Here is a 9218-nt window from a genome sequence, read left to right on the forward strand (position 1 = left end):
GGTATCCTGGGGGGCAGGGCAGCCGTGGGAGCGAGGCCCAGCCGGAAGCACCGAGTCTCCCCGAGTTGCGAGTTGCGGGCTGACGGATGATTTCAGGTCCTCCTCCTCCTCCTGACATTCCTGAGACTGTTTTTTGTCTTTGTTTTCCTCTGTGGGTTTGTTGGTGCCTTTCCCTTTCTTGGTGAATACTTCCAGAGCACAGGAGCCCCCTCCCTTCCGCCGTCCCCAGTCCCCAGGAGAAAGCCTGGAGAAGAGGGACAAACTTGGGGCTGAAGTCAGACTCTCTGTGTGTCTTTGGCCAGGTTATTAACTAGTCTACACTTTGATTTCCTTTCTAGAAATGGGCTGAGAATCATGGCTCCTGTGACAACCCAGAGGATTAAATGAGGTGATCAGCAGCCCGCTCAGCACCATTCCTGGCACAAGTAGATACTCAGAAAAGAATGCCTTCTCTTTCTTTCCCTATATGTCCAGGTTCCAGTGTTTCTTCCCTCAGAGTACCCCCACCCCTCCCCAGAGGTGTTCCTCTCAGCTCTGTGTCAGGAGCCATGGGGGCCGGCGAGGGGGAGTTGGCGGTGATTTTCCACGAGCTCTTAGGCACTGTGCTAGATACTTTAGGCATCATTTCACTTATTAGGAAGAAAACGTAGACAACGGCGATGACTCAGGCCTGCCTTGGGCTCTCCTGCCCTCTGTGCAGCAGATTTCAGAGGCTCAGCCCCGATGCTCTGTCCTTCCCTGGTTTCTCTCTCTCTGAGCCTGGCCGTGACTGAGCCATGGTCCCCTCTTCTCCCTTCCTGGCTGCCCCTGCAGGCCAGCACGCAGACCCCTTTTCAAAGAGTTTCACACGCAGACTTACAGAGGAAGTGACACAGGATTCAGAATCTTACAGGACTCTTGTGGTTGTGGTCTGGACTCTGCCCCTTTACTGAGCTGGTCCCGGGAAGCCCCTGGGCTTCTTGTGCATTGCTTCCTTTCCTGGGGATGGGCGCCTGCAGTCCCTTGTTTCTCCTCCCCGTCGCCTCCCCGGCCCCTCCCCCTGCCTGCAGAGCGTTTGGGCCGCAACAAGAAGGACCTTAGAACCTCCTGAGGCATTTCCATTTTTTCACACCTCCAGCCTAGGAGAGGAAGTCCCCTTGGGAATTTCCTCAAAATGAGATTTGGAAAGTCTGCACTGTAGTCATTGCTTTACAGTGGCAGCTTTGGGCAGTGGAAAGAGCAAGGCATCGGGAATTAGGAGACCCGAGGTCTAGTCCCAGCTCAGCTCCAAACCTAGCTGTGAGATGTTGGCAAGCCTCTTGCCCTTTGGTGGCCCTCAGTTTCCTCAACTAGAAAACGGAAGCTTGACAATATTATTTCTGAGACCATTCTCAGTTAAAAGATTAAAAACTAGAGGATTTCTAGTGTCCTGGAGGAGATTTGGGGGTCGGTGTCCTGTTGCCCCTAAAATCAGCTCATACCACCCCTCCTGCAGGTAGGGCCGAGGGGTTCCCATTATCATCCCCTTTTCCCCCTCATCCTTCCAAGGCCTGGGACTCATGTAAGTCCTTGCATGGGCAGTACTGCATTCGTGCATTTGGCCACTGCTCTGCCTTTTCACTTTATTCACTCCTTCCCTCCTTCCATTCCTCCACCCACTCATCCATTCATTTATCTCTACAGCTGTGTCATTTAAAATGCTTTGTTTATAAGTGCAGAAGACAAGTCTGGCTAACTTCAGCAGGAAGGTAACATACTGAGGGTAAGGTTGAGTAGCTCATAGGATGGATAGAACATTGGAGAACCTGACTTGGAAAAAGGATGGAGAGAAACCAAAGAAGCTCTGGGTGTTTGGGCAGCAGTTACTACTTGACAGTCTTACCAGGGTACCACTGTTGAAATAGATGTACTCCAGCCATTTCTCCGATCTACATCTCAATCTGCTAAGGATTCGTTGTCCTAGGGGAGGAATGATGACCAGCCACGCTGGTGTTATTTGCTTGCTTCGTGGTTGGGAGAAGATAGAACACCCGATCAGCATTACCACTGAGACTGTATATGCTGGGGGAGAAGTAATTCCACAAAAGGATGTCAAGGTGATATTTGGAAGGGGGAATGGATGCTGTGTAAGAAAATAAAAACAAACAAAATAAACAAGCAAAGAAACAAATTAAACTAATGCATCCAGCCATTCATCCATCCACTCATCCATCCATTCATCCATCTACCCTCCCATCCATCCATCCATCCATCCACCCATCCATCCATCTGTCCATCCTCTTACACAACCAAGAAACACACTTTTATTGAGCACCTATCATGTTCCAGAGGCCAAGCCAGGCACTCAGATACAGTGCAAAGCCACCCATCAGAAACATCCCAAGAGTCTCCTCACAAAGGATGTACCTATGCAATTGAAACAAAGATGAGGACCCAGGGAAAGGAATTCGCGTATATACATGTATTGGAGGGTCCCAGATAGCATTTCTAGGGACAGGGTGACTCATTCTGGATGTGGGCAGATAAGGGATTTTTTTTGCAGACATTTCATATCTCTAGGAGGTTGCTTATTTTGGGTACAGAACAGGATGTGACTAGGATTAGGCACCAGAAACCCTGGGTCTGCCTCTAGTCTCTTTCCTTCTCTAGCAGTGGACAAGTCATACTTCATTTAAAAAAATCTATAAAATGGGAAGAATGAATAAGAATCCCTGCCCTGTGTAACTCAGAGAACTGCTGTGGAGGTGAAATGAGTTAGTGGATGTGAAGGTACTTTCCAAGTACAAAGTCAGAGAACTTTTTTTTTAAACATTTTTTTTGTTGAGTTATAGTCATTTTACAATGTTGTGTCAAATTCCAGTGTAGAGCACAATTTTTCAGTTATACACGAACATACATATATTCATTGTCACATTTTTTTCTCTGTGAGCTACCACAAGATCTTGTATATATTTCCCTGTGCTACACAGTATAATCTTGTTTATCTATTCTACATTTTGAAATCCAAGTCTGTCCCTTCCCACCCCCTGACCCCTTGGCAATCACAAGTTTGTATTCTACGTCTATGAGTCTGTTTCTGTTTTTGTATTTATGTTTTGTTATTTTTTAGATAACACATATGAGCGATCTCATATGGTATTTTTCTTTCTCTTTCTGGCTTACTTCACTTAGAATGACATTCTCCAGGAACATCCATGTTACCGCAAATGGCGTTAGTTATGTTGTCGGTTTTTATCAGAGAACTGTTTTCATCATGCTTGCTTCTGTTTCCAGGAGGGCTGATGAGAACGCCCATGGCTCATATGTTACTGTCACTTCTTTCCTGCCCTCACTGCCCACCAGCCGGCAGTAACCATGGAGAGGCTGTGTTGAGTTTTTCAGGTCCCTGGGTAGGTGGATGAATGTCCAGGGTAATCACTGCTACTCACCTCAGAGATGTGGATGGTCGGGGCTCTGTGGGCCCCAAGTAGGCTGGAGACAGCAGCTGGTTGAGTGTGTATGTGTGGGGGTAGGTCCTGGTCTCTTGTGGGCGGGAATGAAATGACAAGGGAAGCCCTAAACCATGTGGGTGGCCCAACTATTTTCAGTTCACAGTAGAAGGGAGCTGGGTTTTCCAAGTTGTGGCCAGATCAGCGTAGGAGACCATAGGTGATATCCGAGGGTGAAGGGTACCCTGCATGGGGGGAATTGCCCTGTGCTTACAGGATTCCAGGCTGTGACCCTGGGTGAGACACGTCAACTCTCTTGAGTCTGTTTTCTCATCTGTGAAGTGGGTGGCCTGCCTGCAGGGAGCAGCCTGTCGGTGGTGCTGGCTCACCTTGTCACCTGTACCAGGATGAATGTCTGGGCCTGTCTGCCCCCAGCTAATCTCTTCCAGCTAAAGGTTTTCCCTCGTATGAAAGTGCTCCCTGTGCTGCCTCTCATTGTGGGTGGGCTGCGCACTGCGGTACCCTCGAGGGAGGGCATATGGCAAAATCCACTGAAGTTTTAAAAATCACATATTGTATTTAATAAGCACTAGCAATTCTACCTCTCGGAGCTCATCTTGCATACATACACATGTACACCATGACCATGCGAGATATTCATGGTTTGCCGTAATGAAGAGTGGAGCCAGCCGAACTGTCCATCAGTAAGGGGCTGACTGGCTAATTCTAGTGCTTCTGTGTAACGGACTGTCCGGCAGCTGCTAAAAAGAATGATGCAGCTCCCTACAGGCAGATTTGGAATGATCTCTAAGATCCAAGAAGTCAAAGAAGCAAAGGACAGAATGGCTTAGGTAGTGTGCCACACGTGTGTGAAGAAAAAGAGACTCCCCTGTGCTTACCAATGCATAGACCCTCTTTTGGAGGCTCTTAAGAAATGGGTACCAGTTACCTTCTCTTTCTGTTAGGAAGGGTGGTGTGAGGGAGGCCTGGAGACAGGGGTAGGAAGGAGCCCTCCTTTTCATTGTACATCACTTTATATCTTCAGGATTTGGTATCATGTGCACGTTTGGTACGTTTATAAAAAGTCATCCGGCAGGATGTGCCCAGGTGTCCGGGGGGATTCTCCTGGAGTTTCAGGGCCATTCATAGCCTCTTTGATGCCTGAGTCCCGTGAGAGAGCCACGTCGTTTGAGTGGGGTTCTCTGAGGCGGGATGACTCGCTCAGTGGCTTATTCTTGCTCCAGCTGCCTCGCCCCACCCCTCGTCCCATCAGGTGAGTGGGCTTCCAGAATCACTCTCTGACACCCCAAACCCAGCTTCCCCTAAAAGAAGACCGTGGTTGGGCCCCGGGGAAGGAGGGGCAGATCATTGCCTCCTCTGACGGGGGTGTTGCGTCGTGGAAACGGCACAGGCTTTGGAGCTGCACAAGCTTTGGTTAAAATTCCAGCTTGTGCTGTTGTGGCTGTGAAAGCTCAAGAAGCTACCATGACCTTGCTAGACGGTTTGCTCCTCTGTAAAATGGGCCAGCTGCTGCTGAGCTCCAGGACTGGGAAGACAAGAGGAGGTCCTTGGATACAATGCCCAGCACACAACGCCCAGGCGCTCAGTGTACAGTCACAGATGTACATGCTGTCGCTGAAGTGAGGTCCCCCTGCTGGGGCCCTTTCTCACGAAGAAGGGAAAAAACAGTCGTGGTTGAAACTGGGCCCAGTTCAGCCAACGCTGGGCTTGGCCCCTTGGCTGGTGGAGGTGAAAAAGTCACGTGCCTTCCCGCCAGGGCGCACGCTGACTAGATGGTCTGGGAGAGCAAGTCTCGAGTTTGTACCTGCCTCTCTGCAGGTCTGAGGTCTGGAGATGGAGCAGCTGGCCCCAAGGTGACTGCAGGCTGGGGCTTGCTCTGGTGTTCTCAGGGTGACTCTGGTCGGGGGAGGGGCTGACTCAGGAAGAAGCAGGAGTTCTGGAAACTGCTCCTTGAGGATGGGGTGTTGGACCAGCAGGGGAGCAGCCTCCCCCAACATCAGGGGTTCTTATCTCCTGTCTCCACAGATGACCCTGTGGCACACTGGCCTTTCCTGCCACACGGGAATTATTCTGAAAATGGGGCTTGCCTCCCAGCTGCAAAAACACGGCTCCTCCCAGGATGGGCAGTGGCAGGGAGCACGGCGTTTAGACTAAGGCAGATCTGGGTTTCAGTTCTTGCCTGGTTGTTGATTCCCTCAGTGGCTGTGCTATTTAACTTTGCTGAGCCTCAGTCTCCTTGCCTGTGAAATGGGGAGATGATACTGCCTACTTTTTACAGAGAGGATTAAAAGAAATGTGTGAGGCATTACAAAAATGTTTCAGTAGAGCTGGCTAGAGTTGAGTTGGTCGGTCTAAAACGAGGGCAAAAATCTTCTGAGGAAGGAACTTACTCTTTGGCTTAGGGAAAAAATTACATAATGGGCATGTTTGATTATAAAAAGGGAGACCCCCTACCTCTTCCCACCCCTACCTATATTGCCTGGAGAGAGCTAATTGTTCTGCGTAAGAAAGAAATAGGATTGTGAAAGTTGGTGTTGAGTCTGAGGGAGAAGAGGGGAGATGTGGAGGGGTCCTAGGTCTTGGGAGGAAAATCAGGCCAGGGAGAGATTAATTTTTTTCTGGCAGGGAATGGCCAGTGGATTTCTAAGGCAGGGATTTTTATGGCTAATATCGAATTTCAGGTTCTCATCTGAGTTATTCTGTGCTACATTCAGACTCTATCTTATGCTCAAATTTCCAGTAAATATCTGTTGACACCCAGGAGCTCACACTGGTGTTGTTTTGGGGGACCCACGTGGGGGTCAGCATGTGGAGAAAGAGAATTCAGTGGAAGCTGGGAAGTGGAGGAAGATGTGCCGGGATCCAGCACGAGCCTTCGATTCTCCTAGGGGGCGTGGCTGGGCTGAGACTCCTGAGGCCTGCTGTATCTGAGATGCGGGATGGAATGATTTGGGGGATATTTTGGTGAGGCTCTGGATGACCCCCGAGCAGAGGCTGCCAAGTGGGTGGCTTAAAAGGGAGGGAGGATGTGCTGAGACTGAGGTCAGTGAGAACTTGGAGGGGCAGAGGCAGCAGGCGAGGGACCAGGGGCCCTGGCCACACCCAGCGAGCAGATCACTGGTTCCCCGGCTGCAGCGCTGTGGCAGCCAGGAGGGTTCAGAGCCAGGTGAGAGGAGCCACACCTCAACTCAGTGTCCACTGGAGCCTGCAGGATGAGAGCCGTCCCCCCCCCCACCCCCCGCCCCAGGGACCCCTGGGAGACGGGATGGAGCGCTAGGAGTGTTTCCCTGGAGTGAGAAGCTGAGTGATTTGCCCTCCAATGCATGTCTGTCATTGGTGGAGGGCTGCTCTCAGGGTGAATTCCCTCACATTCCCGTTTGCTTGGGGGGTGGGCCAAGCTGCAGGCCCCGAAGGCCCTCGAGCAGAGTTGCAGGCGCTTGCAATAAATGGACGCCCAGTTGCATGACCCAGATCAAAAAGATGAGCTGGAATAAGATTCCTCAGTTGGGGCCTTGGAAATTGGGAAACAGACTGGGTGGTGGGGGCATAAGACCTTTCTCAGCCAGTACCCCTAGAAGCTGAGCTGGGAATGTAGCTTCTATGAAGGTGGCCCTTAGAGACCATGGGGAGGACTGGATGGTGCCTTGACAGGTCCTATCTGGGAGCCTTGGGGTCAGACAGACAGAGATTTGGATTTTGGCTTGGTCACTTACTAGCTGTGTGCGTTGGAGAAAGTTGCTCGAGGTCTCTGAATTCGCCATGGTTTTCTCACATGTCATATGGCTGTAGTCCCCACCCTGTAGGGCAGATATTAGGAATAAGGTGACACGTATAAAGTGCCTGACACATAAAAGATGGCTGAGGGGTGTCATTTTCCTTTTCTTTGCCAACTGCCCCACCTCTTGCCTGTTGAATCTGGGCTGTGACAAGGTTTCGGGGTCAGAAATGGGTTTGGAAACAGACGCTTCTTAGGAAGTGACGGCGAGAACTCCAGCTCGAAAAGGGGAAGTGGAAGCACTTCCGTAACTCAGAATTTCCATTTTGGGGTCCCAGGCAGGGCCGGGAGGACGGTCTCCTGCCACTGTGAGATGTAGGCAGAGCAGACCGAGCACACCCAGGCCCTGTTACTCAGTGAGGGATTTCCGGGGCTTGGCTGGGGAAGAAGGGTGGCGGGTGGCAGGGACTCTGCTCTGTAGCGAGGCAAGAAAGGAGGTGGGCGGGCACCCTGCCAGTCCTGGGCCAGGAGCCACAGGGCTGCTCTTTGAGCCCAGGAGAGAGGCAGCTAGAGGCCCCCCCTGTGGTTCAGCCTCAGGATTGGATCAAGAGAGTCTGTGGTCAGACCAAGGTCACAGGGAAGCCACAGGGGGCACACCCTTAGCTGACTCCTGCCTCTCTTGTGGGTCTCCACGCCAGGGACACAGGGTAACGAAAATTATGCAAGTAAAGCACAAAACATAGAAAAGATTCAGATCCTTATAACAGATTCAATTAATGCAGAAGTACCTAGTGCTGTAACTTGGAATCTAAGTCTACAAACTCAGGTTTATAGGAAAGAAAACTTGACTGCTATAACCTAACTTGGTGTATAATTTTATCCTGCCCTTTTGCTGGCCTGGCAGGAAACTTTAACCTCAGCCTCCCTGGGGTGTGTCCAGGTGGCAGGGGAGCCCACATGATGCTCTGTCCCCACAGGTAAGTGCTGAGCCACCCCTGCTGGGGTTTGTACGGTCTGGTGCTGGTCTGATAGTTTGGGGTCACACTTGAGGTCACAGAGACCTTCCCCAGGGCTGCTGTGGCCCCAGTTACCTGTATGTGCTCCACAGCCCTCCCTCTTTGGGGTCCCCTTGTGTGGACTTAAAGAAAAAAAACACAACATGAGATTTGTGAGTTTAAGTTTCACTCGGGGACTTACTGAGAACCGTAGCCTGGGAGACGGCCTCTCAGTAGCACTGAGGAAACTGCTCTGAAGAGGCCGGGGAGAAGCCGGTATACATGTATGGTTTTTGGCTAGGGAAGACATGTGGTCAGGCATGCATTTTGATAAAAGATTACTGCTAGTCACAAAGAACAGATGTCTCCAGTTAATTTTCGTGCTTTTCTGTGGATGGGAAGATACAAGAATCCGGGTTCATTAAAATTCTTCCCAAGATACACATCTAACTAACTAAGGGGCATGCTTCTCTGGAGCACAGAGGGTCTGATCCTATTGCTATCTTCATCTGCTCTCAGATTGCACTGCTGGTCAGCGGCCATAGCCGGTCACCACCTAGTCCCTGTGGGATCTGGTGGGGAGCATCGCTGTCTGCTCTTTGCTTACGCCTCTTCCGGGCAGCGACGCTGGGATGTCCAGGCCACACCGACCTCCCTCCAGCCCAAACCAGGGCTCTCTTTTTGGCCTGGAAGAAATCCACACTCCTTAATAATTCTCGTAAAGACTGCAAAGAAATACGCTTTGACTCTTTGATTCTTCCGGCAGGGGCCTTAGGCTTTTAGACCACACAAGGCAAAGAGACCCACAGTTTTATTGTCTGCTCCGCCTCATTTCTCTCCTACGAGGGATGGAAGAGCTGCCTGGTGCAGACTGTCTGCTTGAATGAGGGAAGGGAGGAGGGGATTAAAATAGGAAAATACCCCAAAACATCCTATCCGGGAATAAAAGGTGGAAGCCCGCCTTCCAATAGTGCTCCTTTCCCCACTGTTTTTAACTTCCGTGAGCCGTCTGTCCTGCATTGGCATGTGTGCAGATCGGGTAACCTCAGTCAGTCCCTAAGAGGGTAATTTCCCTTAGGA

Source organism: Camelus bactrianus, chromosome 16 (assembly GCF_048773025.1).
Source record: "Camelus bactrianus isolate YW-2024 breed Bactrian camel chromosome 16, ASM4877302v1, whole genome shotgun sequence".
In the NCBI taxonomy this organism is placed as follows: Eukaryota; Metazoa; Chordata; class Mammalia; order Artiodactyla; family Camelidae; genus Camelus; species Camelus bactrianus.